The 20,655-nt window shown below is 41.3% G+C and overlaps 1 long non-coding RNA gene across 2 annotated transcripts in view; it reads left to right on the top strand.

The window, feature by feature from the left end:
* The window catches only part of LOC142827021 (uncharacterized), a 49,440-nt gene extending 36,900 nt beyond the window's left edge, over positions 1 to 12,540 (top strand). For both annotated transcript variants that reach the window (XR_012901361.1, XR_012901363.1), the window contains exons 2-3: positions 9,228 to 9,329; positions 11,148 to 12,540. This is a non-coding gene — a long non-coding RNA (uncharacterized LOC142827021). The remainder of the gene's footprint in view (positions 1 to 9,227; positions 9,330 to 11,147) is intronic.
* The last annotated feature ends 8,115 nt before the right edge of the window (positions 12,541 to 20,655 follow it).

The raw sequence follows: 20,655 nt of genomic DNA, 5'->3' as shown, positions 1-20,655 counted from the left end.
TCTGCTCAAATCACGATGTTATATGCATTTGCTAGCTTGTTTATTTAAAACTGTGTATGTTCTGGATGTGGGAGTGTGGCAAACTAGCATGTGTTTGTTATCAGCAGGCGCTAATATGTATTATCAACCGGTAGAATGTTGGGAGGAGGCGGAAAGAGATGGCTGAGTGCAAATTGAAGCTGACGTCCATGCATCCTCTTTTGGTTCTAAAAGCTGCACACATGGCTAAAGATATAGGAAAATGACATTTTGAAAGTGTTTGGGTATATGCAGACATGAAGGGTAAATCCCAGCAGATGAAATATTTTCTCTACCATTGGCGGACGCTACTATCTTGAGTTCTATCATTGTCAGAAAGCACAACATTGGCCATCAACAAATCATTTCTCAATAATCAGCATAAAATGGTGTCTGAGATACCACAATTAAATAGCATTCCAAATATAGAGGTTAATAGTGATATCTCAGACATCACTGTGAAAAACTTGGCTTTTAAATGGCAGCCACTGCCCCAATCCCACGCTGATAGTTGTGCAGCCAGCATATCATGGGACTGGCTTTCCTATAACATCATCTCATCTAAAATGTGGTATTTAAAGGACATCTTAGGGAAGAAATGAGGAAGTATTAATAACTATAATCTTTTTATTGCTGATTTGATGTGAATGCACAACAAACTATTTAGAGTGGGACTAAATGGTATGCAGTTTTTCACTCTCCCCCAATTTATAAATTCAGAGATTTTGATATCCAGACTGCAGATGGCAGTGTATTGAGACAAAAATACATCTGATGAAACTGAGTAACATCTAAACCTTTCCTACATTTTGCTTCCATATTTCAAAACAGATCAAGAAAGAGGTCAAAGCCGTTATATTTAACAATTACACAAACGCACTGAAGGTTCAAAAAAGGGACTCAGATTAGAACTACATCTATTTTCCTCTGGTTATATCAAAAGTTGACTGACAGCCACACCATAGTTTTGCCTATTTTTATCTTCCAGGTTGTTCACTTGTGGGTAAGGTAGATATTAAAGACACGGGTCTACAGACAGGCTAGTAGGAAAAATCAGGCTGTGTTGACCTTGGCTGTATGCTGAACTTAACACCATTTCAAGCTACACTTAGCACCATTGTAATCTTATGAAATGTAATTTAACCAAAATGCAACAGCACACGTTATCATTTCTTATAAAGATGTTCTACTACTTTGAAAAAGAATTGGCTGTGTGTTTCTTAAAGCTATTGTATATTAGCACCACATCTTCAGTTACTGGTGCTGCTAATGAATTGAAAATTGCAGCCAGTTAACCTGTGTGTTGGCTGTGGACATACTATACCTTGTTACCCGATTGATTATTGGGAGATTCCGCAATTCAGAGTTACCATTTTATAAGTTTGAGTGAATGCCCTTTTCAGACAAACTGCAGTTAGAAAGATATGAATTAGACCTAATCAATCTGCTCAACATCAGGTTTAATCACAGGCCCAAACACTGGTTCATTATTTTCCTTGCCTGGAGCCTGAACTTTATCATTTCTGATGGAAATAGCACTGTCTCCAGGCTCAGTAGTGCTATGCATTAGTTCTAGGAGTCACACAAAAAAGGAAGTCCTTCATCCCTGTTGTAGTGCCTTTATAAAAGCATATTTTGTAATAGCCTTATTAGAGTGTTTTGGGTCATTAATGTAGAATACTGTAATTTTTAATAAGGATCAAAGGCTGAGCAAATAATTCACAATTAATAATTAATCTGTTGAATTTAGGCTCTTTCTGCTCATGGAATATCCATGAGCAAATTATGATATCTTTTAATCTATTCATTATTTTAAGTTATTCATGACATTTTATTTGCAATTTTTAACCTTATGGATTACTCACAAAGAGAGTATTAAATATTTGATACTCAGTTCTGCTTGTTAGCTGTTCAGATAATCACATATGGCAAGAATCTGCACCTTCTATGCTGAATATTATCTTACTCTATGAATAGCCCCCCGGATGCACATCAGTTGAATCCATATGACCAATCTAAGTAAGGTGCTAAATCAATGATTTATTTGGGGTTGGTCCTGCTTTGGACAGGGGGTTGGACTTGATGACCTGCTGAGGTCTCTTCCAACCCTATGATTCTAATGTGAACAAGGAGATAGAATCTAGCCACAGATGAGTGCATAAGACTTTCTGGCACAAATACATAGGCAAAACCAGAATTTATGATCCATCAATATTCTCACACATGAATGACATTGACCTTCCACAAATTTCAGTGCCAGTAAAACCAGTGAAATAGTCACAGCCAAAGCAGATTCATTCAAAAATTTAGGGTAACACTTTTTGCAGGATTTGCTCATCTTTGTAAGAATTTATTTGATGAACTGATGAACCTATAATCATTAATGTTATTTGTGTTGCTGTAGTGCCCACTCATTGACAATAATACCATTGTACTAGATGGAATAAAAATACAGTCCCTGCACCAAAGCACTTACAATTTAATTAGTAATAAGCACCATTGCTGTTTTAGCTAGGGTATCACTTAGCATATTATTTCAGTGCTAGGAGTTTATACTTGGAGTCATGGATAGTCATGACAGCAGAGGCATACCCATCTTACCTATAAATATAGTTAAAACCAAGTAATGTAATATAATTCATGGGTAGATTTTTTTCTCACTTTGCTCTTCCTATTTTTAATAACCGTCACTGATATAGAAGCTTCAGTTTTACTGGAAAATAGATGTATGGTTATCTGAAGATGTATTTAGTTTGTCACAATGAAGTCATTACAACATATTATGCTGCTCAACAATCATTCAGGTGAGGCTTGTAGGCCTATGGAGAAGAAACCAAAAAGTGTGGGATTCAGAAGATTAGATGTTGAAATACCATTAACATAAAGCCAACATTGAATTTTACAAGAGATTTGCATGCTTTAGATGAAGTGCCAGCTCCCAGTTAATATGATATTTCCAGCCTATTTACGAAGAGACTATGTCTACAGTTGGAGTTGGGGGGCATGATTCCCAGCCTATAAATACATATTCATGCTAGCTCTTATTGAGCTAGTACACCAAAAATAGTAGTGTAGGGGCACGTCTACACTACACGAAAGACCAACACTTCTGCAGTCGATCTTCTGGGGTTCGATTTAGTGGGTGTTGTATAGACTCACTAACTCGAACTCAAAGAACAACACTCCCCCCCCATTGGTGACAGTATCGTTGGTGCCAGTACTCCTACTCTTCATGAGGAGTAAGGGAAGCCAATGGGAGCATGGGGTGGACAGAGATTTAAGATGTGTCGTCTCCAGCTACATAATTTACGTAGTTGGAGGTGCATATCTTACTTCAACCTTCTCATATAGTGTAGACCAGTCCTAGCTGTGGTAGCAAGTGACAGCATGGGCCAGCTACTCCAAATATAATGCCACCCAGATCCCAAGAGTACATATTCAGGGCAGACAGCTTGTACTGCTGCTGCCTGTGCTTCTGCAGACATATGGCTGGTTTTACAGTTAATCTAATGAGAGCTAGTGGGAATATGTTGATGTAAGCTGCAGATAATACCCTTAGCTCCAGGTGAAGACAACTGCCTTAGGGTATGTCTACACTACCCCGCTAGTTCGAACTAGCGGGGTAATGTAGGCATACCGCACTTGCAAATGAAGCCCGGGATTTGAATTTCCCGAGCTTCATTTGCATAAGCGGGGAGCCGCCATTTTTAAAACCCCGCTGGTTCGAACCCCATGCAGCGTTCCACGAGGTGTACCGGTAGTTCGGAATAGGAAGCCTAGTCCGAACTACCTAGTTCGAGCCCCGTGTAGCCGCGCTGCATGGGGTTCGAACCAGCGGGGTTTTAAAAATGGCGGCTTCCCGCTTATGCAAATGAAGCCCGGGAAATTCAAATCCCGGGCTTCATTTGCAAGTGCGGTATGCCTACATTACCCCGCTAGTTCGAACTAGGAGGGTAGTGTAGACATACCCTCAGAGAAGATGCAATGATGACATGCGCTAGGAAGAGAAGAAATGGCAGTAGGATTTAATATTGTCTGTTAATATGGCTTTGGTGGCAACATGACATATTTTTAAAAAAATCAGAAGTACTAACCAGTGGATTTCCTGCTCTTTTCAGGTTTTATAACTGGAAATGCTGAGTGGTAGCTCTAATTAGTTCTTTAACACTGTACAGGATAAAATATTTGTTTTAACGAGGAAGCTTAAGCAACCAGCTACAGAATATAGGTGCATCTTTGAAAAAGCACAACAGGCATTTTACAACAGCAGTAAGTCAATGCCCATGGTTGCCTTGAAATTACCCATATTCAAGGGCTGTGTACTTTGGTAAAGCCTGGTGCTTTATGAGAGCTAAAGGGAATCTGATGCTTTTAAAAAGCAGTTTCAGCCAAAAAAAGAGCTAGGTGTGATTTCATGCTACAGGACCCATAGTTATAAATCATCCTTTGATAGAGATCCTGAAGCTATATGTTTCACAGGATAAATTCAGCCTGCCAGCTAAAACATGGTAAATGGACCTCTTTATGTACCCAAAAAAACCATTTGCAGTACTTAACTGCTTTATATACAGAGTCGTCAGCAAATCCTCAAAGTTCTCACTGAACATCTAATGTTAATGAGATTACCTGGGCCATTCCTGGAGTCATTGCCAAAGTACCTGGGTGGGAGAAGAAAACTGAGAGTATAGTATGCACATTGTAATGTACATCTGTAGCTTAAATAAATCTTTAAAGAAACCATTTGATTTTAGTGGCAGAAAGCTGGCATATCGGTGAGGAAATCTTCTGGGAACTGAATGGGACTTGGTTTGGACTTGTGAAAAGATGATACCTCTTCCTAGAATTCATTTCTCAATATTATTTGCATAACTCACAAGCTCAGTTTGCAGTGTTAGCAGCAATATTGGCGTATGCCAGTGATTTTCAAACTTTTTCCTCTCGACCCAGTTGAAGAAAACGGTTGGTGCCCATGACCCAGCATAATTATATCTTTTGACTAGAGTGCAGGACCCGGGGTGGGGCTGCAGGGCATGAGGGGTTTGGGGTTAGGGAGAGTGCAGGGGATGAAGCCTTTGCCTAGGAGTGTGGTCTCGGTGGGGGTGGGGGGGCAGATCACAGACTTAGGGTGCAGGCTGGGGATGGGGCAGCAGGATTCTGTATGTGAGCAGGGACTTTAAGTTTGGGCGTGGAGGTAGAGTACAGGGAGTGCAGGCTCTGTCTGGGGGTACCTGCTATGGTTTGGGGCTGGGGATGAGGTCTTTGGGGAGCAGGTGGGATTCTGGGTTGGGGGGGTCCAGGGCTGGGACAAGGGATTGTTGGGCTACAGGCTTATCTCCGGCGGCTCCTGATCAGTGACACAGTGGGAGGATGGTAAAGCAGGCTTCCTGCCTGTCCCGGCCCCGTGAACCACACTGCACCCTGGAAGCGGTGAGCAGCAGGATCAGCTTCACAGGTTGTCCCTGCCCCAAGCTTTGGCTCAGCACTCCCATTGGCTGGTTCCTAGTTTGTTTCCAGGCATTGCCAAGCAAAAATGGAAGGTGCTCCTTTTGGGCTTGTTTTGAAATGGGATTGGCTTTATTTTTTGGCTTGTTTTGCTTTTTTATCTCATGAGAGCTGGCTACTTGCCTTCCCTTGGGAGCCAGCCTGCTGCTGACTGCTTCCAGAGCTCAGAGCAGTATGCAGTGCCAGGTCAAGAAGGAGGCCTGCCTTAGCACCCCCCTCTGGTCACCTTGTCACCCTACACACAGCGAGGCTACCCAGTGCCTGTCTTTCTGTAACCTAGTAAGGAGTCGTGACCCGTACTTTAAAAATCACTCACCTATACCATAAACTTATCTCAAAGCTTGTTCTTTGAATGCAAGCTTACATGCCTTGCAGTGCATTTGAAGCATAAAGATGTCCCAGCAACACTTACCATGTCGGGTCCTCTTCTGGTGATTTGTGGGGTTTAATGGATTTGTGATCATTTTGGGATATTTGCTATTCAATCATGCCCTCGGGAAGTTTAATATAGAAACCAACAGCTGTGACCAAAACAAAACAAACAACAACAAGATATGATATTTGCCCATGGTATAGCATCTAACTGCTAACTTAAGTAAGGTTCCTATTTGGTTGAAGTAAAATTACTGAAGCTAAAGATTTTAACACTAAATGTACGCTTCCTTCCAAGCATGTTAGAACAAACAAAATCTCCTCTATCAGTGAAATACAGAGTTTAAGAGCGAAACCAAATGTATGCTTCCCACCAAGAACACGTTGGAACAAAACAAATTGTTCTTTCAGCAAAGTTCAGCTTAACAAGGGGGTTTATAAAAGAATGGAAACGATATTTAAATAGACATAGGTGTTTACTTTGAGCCTGGGCATATGTTTAAAAGCTACAGCAAGAAAATGCTATTTATGCAAAAATGGCTCAACAGTTTTCAGCATAAAAGCCCCAAACAAAAATGTAGCAGCAGGATTTCTCAAATATTTGCAAAGTTTATTAAATTGTAAAAGGAACCCAAAATGGTCATAGTGAGTATAATTGTGTAAAATGCACAAGATTTAAATCTGTATGAATTTTAAAAAAGCTAACAAATTAGATGGAATAACTCACAGATATGGTAATAGAGCACAGATCTTTCCAGCTGTAGCCTGGTTGTCTGAAAATATTCAGAAATAAATCACAGGCCTATCCCACCCCAGTCCTTGGATATGGATCCTCATCTGGTATAAACTGGCATGTATCCATTGATTGCATCAGTTTGCGCTAGCTGACTATCTGGTCTCAAGTGTGGCCCATCACAAAATCTCTCCTCACAAACTGGATTTTTGGTCAGACACTGAACCAGAGAGAAGCTGGACACAAGACTTCCTCAGTCCTTCCAGTGCCCCTTGTGGGCAGGAACCAGGTACTATTTATAGTCACCTCAACATCCTCTGGGATGACAGCCTGTGAAGAATATGGGGTTGGCCTGCAATAATGTTGTGTGTTCTGGCTACACAAAATCAAATAAAAAAGAACTGTTAGAAACAGCAAGTAGGAAATGACACAGTGGCAAGAGATAAAACGACATCTGAGATCCTGGTTTATGGTGCCAGGGAAGGGAAAGCTGCATACCCTGATCACTGGCTTCACCCCAGGGGGGTGGCCTGGAGGTAGGAAGGGGGCCAACCCAGAGGCTGGGGGGCCCATCTGTGATCATTCCCTAGTGTAACTCCCTCCTATCAGACTCCACCCTTTCCACTTTATGAGAAACAATTGTATTCGAGACACATCCCATTGTCCTTGCACAGCCAAACCCTGACCTTGCTTTAAGTTCAGATAAGAGGAAGTTGCCTACCAAATCTGGTGGTCCTAGCCCTTATCATTTAGGAGAAGTTCTTGAACAAATGGACTCACAAACAGACAGACAGATAGACAGACAGACAGATAATTTCAAGGAAGTTAAGAGACTAAGGGCTCTTGATAGTGTATATTTCCAGGTGCCAGGCAGAGTGACAGTCAGTTTACCAAAGCTGAGGGCCTGAGATCTAAAGGATCTTGAACACTTAACTCATTCTCTAGAAGGAGAAGGGGGCCCAGTTGTCTGGGGAGCAGACAGATAGAGACACAGGCCCTGCAGAAAGAATCTTGGGCAGCTAGGCTGGCCCAAGCTTTGAAGGGAAAGATAAGCTTTAGATAAGAGCCCAGTGTGCAGTCCTTTTGTTGTGTTAACCCATTTCTTTGACTGCACTTTTTAGAAATACTACATTCAATCATTCTTTTTCTACGCACAAGGCAGCTACCGTGCCAGTCAGAAAATAGCATATATTATCTTCTTAGTATATTCCATTCTCTACTCTGGGCTTGCAGCAGTAGGGAACTAGTTCTGTTACTCAGATTCCAGCCTGAAGGCTTTACAGATCTGGGAGATAGATTGTTAAAGTGTGACAACAGGAAAAATGAATATAAATTGTAAAAACAATCATCTGTCTTCTTATCTCACCCACCCACACAATCAGCTCACTTGCAAAGAGAGGCAAGCGCTGAGCAAAAGTTAATCTCAATTTTATTTCAACATATTTGGGTTTTTTCCATTACATTAATCCTAACTTCCTTATATACAAATACAGATAATCTATGTACAATCTTATTCAGAAACACTGAGCATTTGACTTCGTATATCAGAAAATCTGATCTATAACTCAGTCTCTGATTTACAAGTCTACTTTCATGTTATGACTGACCTCATTAAAAATTGCGATTTTTTTTTCAAGAAAAATGTTTTGTGCACTAAATGGCCACTGCACGTTGAAATGACAGATTTAAAAGTAATATGTGCACAAGACATTCCAAATTCAATACTACGGCTGAGTATTTGTCTTGATAGCCATTTTCACAACAAGGAGGTCAAATCATTTGTAATGATCAAACTCAGTGAAGCTCAAGTAACTGCAAACATTCAAGTTCTCATTAGATTCTAATGAACCTTACCTGTCTAATTTTGGACCAGAATGTCTAACTTTGGGCAACTTACTTTTGGATCTATTAGTTTTTGCCAACAAAAGCTTTATTTTGGTTTTGAACTCTTCTATGAGAGAATTCTATGCAGGGTATTGCAGCAGGTAAATATGCGTTTAATGAACACATTTTGTTTCTTAACAGAGTATTTGGTCGCAAGGATAAAATACACCAAATTTCTCACTAGTTGTTTTTCACTATGCATGGATTGATTTTGTTCTCTCATATGCTTTTTAAGATACATGGTATGTTATCTTTCTTACACTTTTATGAGGTAGAAGATAGGAACATAGGAATTGCCAGACTGGATAGGAATTCTAGTCCTGTAACCTGTCTGATTCACAGCACAAGATTGTACACATAATGGCTAGTTAATACACTGAGTGCCAATAGATGGCACTCCATAATATGTAACATTGTTCCTGGGTTTTGTAGGACCAACCAACGGTCTTGCTATGCACTGCAAATGGTTTCCTCTAAGTAGCAGGCAGATGTGAAATGACCTGCCTCCATTTAGAGATTGGTTTAAATCCTGAAACAAAAGGTCTTCATTTTTAAAGCATGGTTATTACATAAATAGAATAAGCATAAATTAACCTATGAGCATGTTCTATAATATTGTAATTGCATGGTAATGGAAAATGATGTATTATCTTTTATTCTAATCACAGCAGATTATTTTATTGAAATCTTTATCAATCTAGACATTTTTTCCTTCTAGATGACAGAGCAACATCATAATGTCATCTGTCTCCTCATGCCACTGCTACTGCCTGCCTCCACCTGCATCCTAAGCCATGTGGCCTCCTCCCTCCCCTCTCCCGTGAGTTCCACCTCCTGTCTCTTCCAGTAAATGGGATAGGGGTGCAGGATCTGGGGGAGGTGGGGTGCAAGAGGAAGTGAGGAAGTGAGTTTGGCCAGGAGGGAGGGTGTAGGAACAGGCTGGTGGTAGATCATAGTGGCTGGAGGGAAGGGTGAGGGGTTGGTAAGTGTCGCAGCCAAAGAGGGGGAGGTTGGCGAGCATAGTGGCTGGGAGGATTATGAGCACAGTGGCTCAGGGAGGAGGTTGCTGCATGTAGCAGCCAGAGGTGGGGTTGGTGCATGTAACAGCCAGAGAGAAGGGAAGGTTGGCATGCAGAGCTGCCGGAGGGTTGGGTTGGCACACGTAGTAGCTGGTGGGGGCTGGCACGTGTAGCGGCCAGAAGGGGATTGGCGAGTGTAGTGGCCGGGGCGGGGGAGGGGGAAAGCTGGTGAGCATAGCAAGCAGGTGTCACCGCCCCCTATCATTTTATATTTTTCCTTTATCAGAGGACAGAGTAGATAATTTTATCATGAAAACTCTTAAAATGTATTTTAACATTCTAGGTTTGGAACATTTGTTTTAACAGAACATGAATAACTGTAAGCAACTATCCCTATAATACAATAGTGAGGAGCAGAAGCTTAGTGGATCAGTCACTAGCCACTAAAACTAAGCAGTGTGGTTTCTTGACCAGCAGAGTCTCTTTAAAACTCAACAATGAAGGAAAAACAATAACAGAAAATATGGAAATGGCAGAGGTGCTTAACAACATTTTAGTTTTTACCAAGAAGGTTTGTGGTGATTGAATGCCTAGTACAGTGAATGCTGGACAAAAGGGGGTAGGTTCAGACATTAAAATACTAAAAGAACAAGGTAAATATCGCTTAGACAAGTTAGATGTCTTCAAGTCACCGTGGCCTGATGAAATGCACCCTAGCATATGCAAGGGGCTGATTGAGGACGTATCTGAGCCCTTATCTATCATCTTTGAAAAGGCATGGAAGATGGGAGAGATTCCAGAAGTCTTAAAAAGTGCAAATATAGTTTTCTGTATAAAAAGAGAAATAAGGACAAACTAGGAAATTACAAACCAGTCATCTTAACAAGAAAGATAATGAAGCAAATAATTAAAGAAACCATTTACAAACATCTGGAAGTCAATAAGGTGATAAAACAAACAGTGAATAAGTAACTGAATTCTTCGTCTCAATGTGCTTTTGTAGAGGGGTTGTGTTTAAACACTAGGAGCAGCATGGTGAAGTAGGGTTTAGCCTGTACTGTATCTCATACGTACAAAGTTTGCTTGCCTGCCAGGTCTCACCAAATCTTTAGATCTGGTCGGTGTACTCAGTAAGGGTACCTCTACTCAGTGGGGCTATTTCGGGATACCAGAAGCATCCCGAAATAGCTACCCTGTGTCTTTTGAACATGCTCACTATTTTGAGATAGGTCTCAAAATAGTGGACATGTTGTTTCGGCACCCCTGTAGCCCTCATTCCACAAGCGTTAAGGGATGTCTCAAAATAGTTTGTTATTTCAAAATTTGGCGCTGTGTAGACATGCCAAATTTTGAAATATGCTATTTCGAAATTCAATCGAAATAAGAGACGCAATTTGCATAGCTCAAATTGCGTATCTTATTTCAAGTTTAGGATGCTGTATAGATGCATCTTTAGTGAGATATGAAAAGAAGTGTTAGTGGAAAACGGGATATTTATTGTTCTGAAGTAGTGGTGGAAGAGGATCAATGTTCTTCTTAGGTCCCAGTTTGTTTTCTTACTTCTTGCTCCTAAATAATGGTTTTCTCTGAGCCCTGCTATTTCTTTTGGTCCCTTCTAGCTACTTGAAGCTACTTCTGCAAGGCCTCCCTCCTCTTCTGACCACAGCCACTGACACTTGGAAACGCCTTTGGCTTTGACCTCCCAGCTGCTTCATGCTACATCTGACTAGAAGTTTCTATGGAGTTCCTCATCTACTGATTCTTGTTCCTTCCCTATATACCACCTCATTTCTAGCTAGCCTGTTCCAGTGCTTGTCTGCCCTCCCCACTACTGACCTGCCCTGCATGCACTTCCCTGTTACCAATTCAACCAGTCTTAACTTATAGAAATTCCATTTTATAAAGTAAAATACATAAAACATAGAACTAAAAGGAGTGGCGGAAGATTAATGGTGTATTACAAGTGTGCTCCAGTTGTTACTGAATCAGCCGTAGAATCATATCATCATAGAACTGGAAGGATCTTCAAGAGGTCATCAAATCCAGTCCCTTCCATTCATGACCAAGCATCATCTGGACCATCCCTGACAGGTGATTCCCTAACCTGCTCTTAACCATGCTTGGTTCTAAAGTGGTTGGAAAAGTGGCCCATAATGGCTTCATAGACATTTTCAAGCTATCTGACGTAAGCTGCAGCTTTGGATTGCTAAAAAATAACACATGTTGAGAGACTAGTCTAGCAACTATTGCACTACAAATATGAAAGTTGGTAGTTTTAACAAATGAATTAACTGTACTGCTTTCTCACATGAAAATCATCATTTCTTACCAAGATGAAATCTTCTGATGATAGAATTGCATGATAAGGAAGTTATTACAACAGTCCACCTATGGGAACATAATTATCTACTTCCCTGGTTAATCTACTGGCCTCAAAGTATGTAGAATTCAGTTAGCTAGTTTGGTGGAAAATGTCTTCAGTACATCTGCTATTGGCAGGAAATGCCTGTAATTTTATTCCTGAACTATTGAATTATTATAATAAATTGGCCTCTTGAATAAATGATTTTTGGAATAGTTTTAAGCCTGGTTCACTCATATTTACTGAAAAAAAATCTTGATAACACAAGAGCAAATCTAAGATCTGGTACCCATTAAACCTACAGGTAACTTTCAAGATAACTAGCTATAGCTAATAGTGTTTAGTGAAGGCAGCCAAATTATTGAAGTATCAGAGAAATCCAGATTGCCTCAGACTCTGAGAGATGGTAGTCTCCTACAGCAGAGTTCATTCTTCTAGCAGAGGAATAATAGGAAACCCCTGTTAGAGCCAAGTGTATAATGCTATCTATTAAGTGAGTAAAGGTCTTTGGTTTACCTTTCCTCCCTCCCCCTTTCTCATGACATATTCATCCTTACATTTAAAAGTGTAACTGGCTGGGAACCTCCATACCAGCAGAGAGCAGGACAAATAGAAAAGAGTTCAGAGACTGACCAGTCTGCCCTATGAAAATAATAGCACTCTTGTATTCATTGCACTGCTGTTGCGATGGCTGGTGCCTGCAGGGGGAGGGGATGTAGGGAGGGACACCCAGAAATGCTGGAAGGAGGCAAGTGAGGGCACCCCATTTAGCAATTAAAATGTTGGTAGGGGTACCGAGAATATAGCTCGAGTGCTATAACAGGTCACCTCTGCTTCTATGGTCTATTATGCCGCTCCTCTCTCTTAGGACTGCTTAGTGCACCATAATCTGTCCCCCCAAGAAGCCCCATTTCCTCTCAAGTTGCACTGAGAGGGAAGGAGGGAGGAATAGCAAACTCCTCCTTCTCACAAAGGCAGTAGCAATACCAGATCACCAGTTTTTCTCTGCATGAGGAAAACAGAAATAGCTTGCATCCTAAGGCTTTTTGGCTGGAGCAGCAATTGTGTGGGAGAGGCCTCCTAGTGTTTCAGTATCCATTGGAATTCTTGTATGTTTCAACTGATTGCTAAGTACAGATCTCCCATTGCTGGTTTTCATGTTGAGTTCACAGTTGTAGGGGTTTTGCAGTCTTGTGTTACTGTGAGAGAACATCATCATTAGAGCTGGTTAAACATCTTGCAGAGTTTGAATTTTTGATGAAAATGTTTGCCTTTTAAATGTTGATAGTAATAGTGCTTGTAAATTACTTACTTTCTAAGAAAGTGCTGCTCATGCATGACCTCTCTCACCCGCTCCAAACAATGCCTCAACAGCCAGTGCTGTTCTCTGCTCAGTCTTGAATATAAATGGCCTGTCCTGAAACATGGACCTTGATTCCAAAACAATTCTATTTGTCATTTGGACTTCTTACTTTGACAGACAAGGGTCATTTTCAAGGTCAAACCATTTAACTGCAGCCTTGCCACGCACATTACTTTAATCAGACCCACATCTTATTATATTGGAGCAAATATTTGCATTGCAATTTAACACTAAGAGGCGGGGTAAGGTGGGGAAAGTGATCCTAATTTGCGTAAAATGCCTGCAAAACGTGATCATTTCAGCAAATGGGGAAAAGCAGTTAAAGTGGCATAAAAATGAATGGTTTTCTCTTACAAAATTACATTTTACCTAAAAAGAGATACAAATCTCACATAATAACTTGATATTATGATACATATTTTCCAAGAGAGTAACCTCTTTGTATTGTCCTGGCAAAATACAAATATTTATTTTAAGCTTCAGTGATTAGACTCTTCCCTATGTTTCACCATTCCAGAGATATTGTCTCTTTCACTCTTGTTATTTCTTCCTTTAATCCAATGGTGTGAATCAGAGAAACAAAGGTGACTCTGTTCTAAGAGTAAGCAGGAAGTTAAGAGTACAGCAGCCCTGAAGAAATAACCAAATAAAATAATATGACCATATATATATATATATATATATATATATATATATATATAAAGAGAGAGAGCAAATGACAGAGAGATAAAGATGGTCCCTTACCTCAGCACATAAAGCAGGCCTTTTTCAGAAGGTTGGGACAATTGGCAACAAAGATATAGAATCTACTAATATTTGTGTTTGTGAGTGACACATCTGTCTGTCCATCTGTTTGTTCAAGAACTCCTTCTAAATGAGAAGAGCAAGGACCACCACATTTGGTCGGCAGCTTCCTCTTATCCTAACTTAAGGGTAAGGGTTTTGTAGTTCCAGGAGAATGGCATGTGCCTGGAATGGGATTGTTTTTCATAACATGGAAAGGGAGGGGGCTGCTAGCAGAGACAGTAATACTATGTCATGGACACAGGGGGGCTTCTAGGGGCCAGAGATTGAAACAGGAGAGTTATAATGCCATTGGAGCAGCAAGGGAAAGGGGTGCAATTAAGCTTCCTGCCTGAAGCCCAGGGAAGTAAGGCCCCAATCACAGCAAGTCCCAGGTAGCTGCACACCCCAGCACTACTGTAGCTAGGCCCAGGGAGCCACTCCCCAATGCTATAAGCCCTGGGGAGCTGTTCTCCATCCTAAGAGTGTGCCCAGTCCTAAGGAGCTGTCACCCAGGCAGTGTGTCCCCCCCCACTGCAGCCATCCATGGGGAGCCTCTGCCCAGGCAAGGTGCCCCCCATCATGGCCATATGGAGCTGCCATCTGGGCAGCATAGCCACCACCAACTCCTCCACCTCCCACCCCCTCATCTCCTTGCCCTGAACCTCTCCTCTGAACCCTTACTCCTGCACCCCCCCACACATGCAGTCCCCACCCCTGAAGTGCTCTTCACCTCTGAACCCTCACTTCTGCACACACACACACACCTTCAACCCCCTGCCCTGAGCTCCTCTTCACCCCAGTTCCTGACTCCAGAATCTCTCCACACATGTTAGTCCTATGCTCTGAGCCCCTCCTTACCCCTCCAACCCTTACTCCTGCAGCCCCCACACCTCCAGTCCCCTGCCCTGCAGGACCTGAGGAATGCCAGGCAAATCTTCTAGTATTATATATTACTGAGTCAATCAGGTTTCCATCCTACAAAATGTTGAGCACCTTGAAACTTAACACATCACAAAGGATAAAAAATTCAAAAGTGCACAAGTCACTTAGGGACCTATGTTCCATTGCAAGCCAGTGAGTTTCTGCTAAGCATGTACTTAATTTTAAGCATTTCAATTTTAAGTCATTCTATTTAGAATTTAATGAGACTACTCACTTGCTTAAAGTTAAGCACATGCTTAAGAGCTTTGCTGGACCAGGACCAAGGTGCTCAGCACCTTGCATGATAAAAACAAAACAGGGATCTTTATCTAACCACTCACCAGGAAGAGTAGAAGAAATATGCTAACTGAAAAGTTTCCCAGGGAATAATGTAGAATTACTGGAATTGAAGGTCACAGGTAAAACTGAAGGTAAAGAATGGGAAAACAGAAACAGATCAAGGTGTATTGATGGAGATTGGTTTTGTCACCTCCTTTAATCCTATGAAGCTTACTATGTCAACTTTATTCAGCTTCTGAAATTGTGATTTTTCACTCATATCCCTCAGGAATGTCTCCTGAAAGCTTGCCCCTCAGTTCTGATATATATTGTTACCTTAAAACATACTTAAATATGTTTTTTGAGAATGACACTTTTACAGATTGAAACTGCTCTGCAAATGGTTTGTAAGTAGTGGAACTACAATATAGCTTTCTTCCACACTATATTATTGATTTCATTGCAAGCCCTTTGTTTCCTCAAATGATTAAAACAGTGCTTCCAATAATCTGTTTATTTTCCCTACATATAGTATTACTTTATGATGAAGCAAAAGCAAAGATCAGAGGAAAATGAACAACAAATTAAATTACAGTGATATTGAGATCAGCTGTAGTTCCATGACAGGATCTGGTGCAGAACAGGAAACACTGTTGTAGTACATAAAAGCCCCCAAAGAACAAGTACACATTAAACATTTTTATTATCTGATATTTTAAGGCATGTATAGGGACAATACAAGCCTGTGCTCCATTTATACGTTGAAACAGCACAATGGTAGGGGAAAGTGGCTGTAATATACTGTGTGTTGGTAATTCATAAAAATTAATGATCAAAGAAGAATGAGAAGCTGCAAATCAAGAGCTGCATTATTAAAATGAGAAATCCATTTCCTATACATGCCAAATATCACAAAAGAAGAAGACAAGAGTCATCCCATTTAAGCCAGTTATACTTTTATTATTTTATCTTAGCTGCTAAGAGTCAGTGGAGGATACTAATGTTGTTCCCACAGGCCTGGGTTGATTATTGTTTTGTTTGTGGTCATATTTCACATACTAATTAGCTGCTATGAAACAGAGATCTGAACAATTAATAGTAATCGATCAGTCCTAAAATCTTGTCCTTTGTCAGATGTGAGCAATATAGTGCATTCTGAGACTGGACATGGAAAGACAAACTGTGATGATGATATTTTTCTTTTTTTACCTTTTTTTATCTTTACATTCAAATCTACAATATGATACAGGAAATTAAACCAAAGAGACAACTAAATTTCACAAAGAAGAAAGTATAAAATGCCTTCCTCTTCCAATTCTGTTTCTCAGAATTCAGCCATATGCGACAATAATCTGATTCCATGAGATTGCATCACAATTTGAGTTTGCAGGTATAACAAAAAGACAACATTCAAAATGTGGAGATGCAGTACTACGGATAAGAGGGACCGGATTTAGAGATGCATGCTGGTTTGAATAACCTTCAGAGGCATGGCCTGACTGATGACACCCTACTACCATATTTTGCTTCTCACACTGGTTACTCAGCAAATGTTTTGTTACTTTATTAAAAAGAAAATGGACATTGGCTATATTCAGAAGTTTGTGTCAGGCAGCAGCACAGCTTCTTAAGGAGAGATTCTGTGGCAGTAAGTTCATCAATGTAGTGATTACCATGGTGACTACACATTTGTTCATTAAATACTGGAGCATATTATGAAGTGAATACCTGTTTTAAACTAAGATATTTTCCCGTGTAGCCCTCTCTCTCACAGGTGAGCATTGCATAGCAATTGCATACATAATCGTTTCCTTAAAAAGGAGAGCACAACTATGTAAACTTGGTAGGGCAGGGCCAGCCATGCTACAGAAGCTCTTGACTAAAAACTAGAACCTTGAGGGATTTGTCTATGGAATATACAGCCAACACACATAATAGATCTGATCTGTGTTTTTATTATATGCTTAAAGACCACGACCCTCAGCTAGCTAATCAGATGCCTTGATTAATCACATCCATTTGTGTACACAGAGAAAAAGACAGCAAGAGAGGACAGAATCATTTCCCTGGACTCCAGGGAGATCACTGAGCAACCCAGGAAGCTGAATGGTACATATGGCTTCCATGGCCACACCAGAACCTGTATGGGGCATAATAAAGGAAAAACTTTCCCATCGAACCCCATAACCAGGGCTGTGATAGAGCCACTGGCCTATTGTACCCATCCCCCATGACCATATGTTTAACAACCTCTGTAATAATTCATGCTTAAATTCGACACTTTACGCCTAAGTTTAAACAAAGACATTAATTATCTTACCCATTACAAAGATAGCTTCCCCAATTATCACCTTTAATATCATTAGCTCACAGACATTTACCTTCCCCACCTCCCCAACCCCCTTCTGTCCTGAAATTTGATTTGTCCTTTCATATGTGTTCTCTTGTTTTTTAAATTGTATTCTTTGGTATATATGGTTGTGACAATTTTCTTCCACTATTTGATCTGAGGAAGTAGGTCTGGCCCATGAAAGCTCATCACCTAATAAACCATCTTGATAGTCTTTAAAGTGCTACATAGCCTGTTTTTTATCACAAGGATAGTAATAATACAGGAAATAAAAATATTGTGACCAGAGTTATGCAATAACCCCTATATAGAGCCAAACTATATTGAAATTCTCTTCTGTGTTCTTTACTTTGAAGAGTAGGAAATTCCTGTGGTAGGCCGGAGAGGCCATTAACAGAAGTGAAACCTGAGCCTACTACCGAAGAGAAACACGCAAACACACAAGGTGCTTTTCCATTGACAGCTGACCTTCTCAGTTTGCTATTTTATTAATTTAAAATATAGGCAGAGCTGTCCTGCTCATCAGAAGACTAAGGGTGGACACTCCAGGCCCCACGCTTTGAGATGCCCCTTGGTGGCCACCCCATGGACAGGACCTCTGGGGCCCAGAGTTTCGTGGGGAATTACCAGGGGGGTAGCACAGGATGGCAGCAGTGGTCAGGCCCCCACACTCACCACAGTAGCAGGAGCTGGAGTGACACAGAAGCCTGCTCTGCTCAGATGCCCAACTCCTAGCCTGCTGGCAGCAAGCATTGTGACCTGACCCCGGCCCAAGGGGATTCCACTTCCTGACACCATGGTGAAGCAGAGCTCGGTGTGCTTGGAGATGGGCTGTGGAGCACAATGGAGCTGAGCAGTCCATCAGGTCACTCCGACTCCCATTGCTGCATTGAGTTTGTGTGTGGGGAGGGAGGGGCTGACCCCTGTTGCTACTCCTTAACAGGCCCTCCGGGTAACAGCCTGGCTTGCATTGCTTAGAGGAGGTGACTTTGGGCAAGGAGTGCAATGAGGGCAGAGCAGGGGCTGGACTTGAGGGAAGGAGTGGAGCAGAACCAGGGCAGGGTGGGGCCTGCTGTGGAGGGTTCCTCAGGCTCTTGAGCTAGGGTACTATGGGGTGGGAGATTTCCTAGGCCCCTGCATCCTACTAGAGATGGCCCTGAATATAGGTCTTTCACATGGAACACACAAAACAGCACAATGAAATTATTTCTCTCCTTTCTTCCTAGTTCAACAAATTTTGCTGCAGGCTGTGGAAGTTGTTGCAGTCCCATCACAAGCAAACCCCAACTCACAATTAAAGCCAGCCTATCCCAATCTGACTTTTTTATGAACAGCAAATGAGCTATTAGTTTGCATTGCATAAGGAGAGAAAATGACCTTCAGAAATACATGCTCAAGCCAGCCCAGGATTTACATTTTTCTCAAAGCAGAGATTTAACGCAAACCAATATCATCATGTAATCAATCAAGGAAATCAATCTAGGCCTTTTCCTGTCAGCAGAACAAAAACAGCATCATTCTAATAAACCTCATGACAAAAATGTACTCAACATTTGGAAACAGATCAAAATTCAGTGCTGATCCATATTTAAAAATATATTCACCTACTAATCTCTATAAAATCTACTATAGATGTCTGGATTTTGCTCAGTATTGCAAGGAATTCTGCATTCTTTCATGTTGTCTCTTCTTTAAACAGAGAGCAAAAAGGTTGCCACAGTACTTCCTTATATTTCACAGACCAAAAAACAAGTTGGAGTGATTCAAGAAACTGTGCGTACATGTTCTCTCAGTCTCTTTCTGTCTCACAGTTTCCAACTCTTGCAATTTTGAGTCCTGTGGTACTTGTTTTTCTTAAAGCCTCTGCATCCAGAGTCATGTAAATACAGCAGAACCATTTTATCAATCATGATTAGTATGATAGTGCCCAAGAACTAACCAAGAATGGGACCCCATTGTAGTAGTCACTGTACAAGCACAGATTATCAGAAGGTCTCTGCCCCAAAATGGTTACAGTCTAAATAAACCAAAAGGGTAGGGAAAGGATAGAATACAGAAGTTGAGTGAACAATGTAATGGCAACAAACAACATGTTAATTCCATCTAGATGGGTCATATTCCAACCAGGTATCACCTCCCCCTTTAGTGCTCATTCATATAGAAGATGACAACCTACTAATGCTATCAGTTTCATTTTTGCTCAAGAAACAGATCTATGTGGTGAATCTAAGGATTCAAACCCTGCTTTTGAAACATGTGAGCATTAATATGGTGCCACATGCTGAGTCTTTTTTTCCAGTTAGTTTTTTTTAATGTATGAAAATCCACACACACTTCCCAATTTACAATGTTAGAAGTATACTATTAAGATGACTAAGTCAAACACACAAGTTAAGAACTGCCAGAATTAAGGTTGCCTATGAATGATTATTATGCAGTCTTAATTACATGATCACTTGGGGTGTGTCTAGACTACATGCCTCCTTCGACGGAGGCATGTAGATTAGCCAGATCGGAAGAGGGAAATGAAGCCGCGATTAAAATAATCGCGGCTTCATTTAAATTTAAATGGCTGCCCCGATCTGCCGATCAGCTGTTTGTCGGCAGATCGGGGCAGTCTGGACGCGATGCGCCGACAAAGAAGCCTTTCTTGATCGACACAGGTATGCCTCGTGAAACCAGGTTTACCTGTGTCGATCAAGAAAGGCTTCTTTGTCGGCGCATCGCGTCCAGACTGCCCCGATCTGCCGACAAACAGCTGATCGGCAGATCGGGGCAGCCATTTAAATTTAAATGAAGCCGCGATTATTTTAATCGCGGCTTCATTTCCCTCTTCCGATCTGGCTAATCTACATGCCTCCGTCGAAGGAGGCATGTAGTCTAGACACACCCCCTATGTTTCACAGGATGGACTTGCTCAGGAGATGTTTCAATACTGTAGTAAAGAAGAAAGTTATCTATAGAACTCCTGCTCCATGTTTTGCGGGGGGTAAAGGAGTAGCCGTGCACCCTGGATGCCAGGTTCCCTGCGGGTGGGCCTGCGGTAACGTGCACTCTGGCCACTGG

The sequence above is a fragment of the Pelodiscus sinensis genome, chromosome 2 (assembly GCF_049634645.1).
Source record: "Pelodiscus sinensis isolate JC-2024 chromosome 2, ASM4963464v1, whole genome shotgun sequence".
Lineage (NCBI taxonomy): Eukaryota > Metazoa > Chordata > Testudines > Trionychidae > Pelodiscus > Pelodiscus sinensis.
The sequence above is the reverse complement of the archived record's forward strand: the minus strand, read 5'-3'. Positions and strand labels throughout refer to the sequence as shown.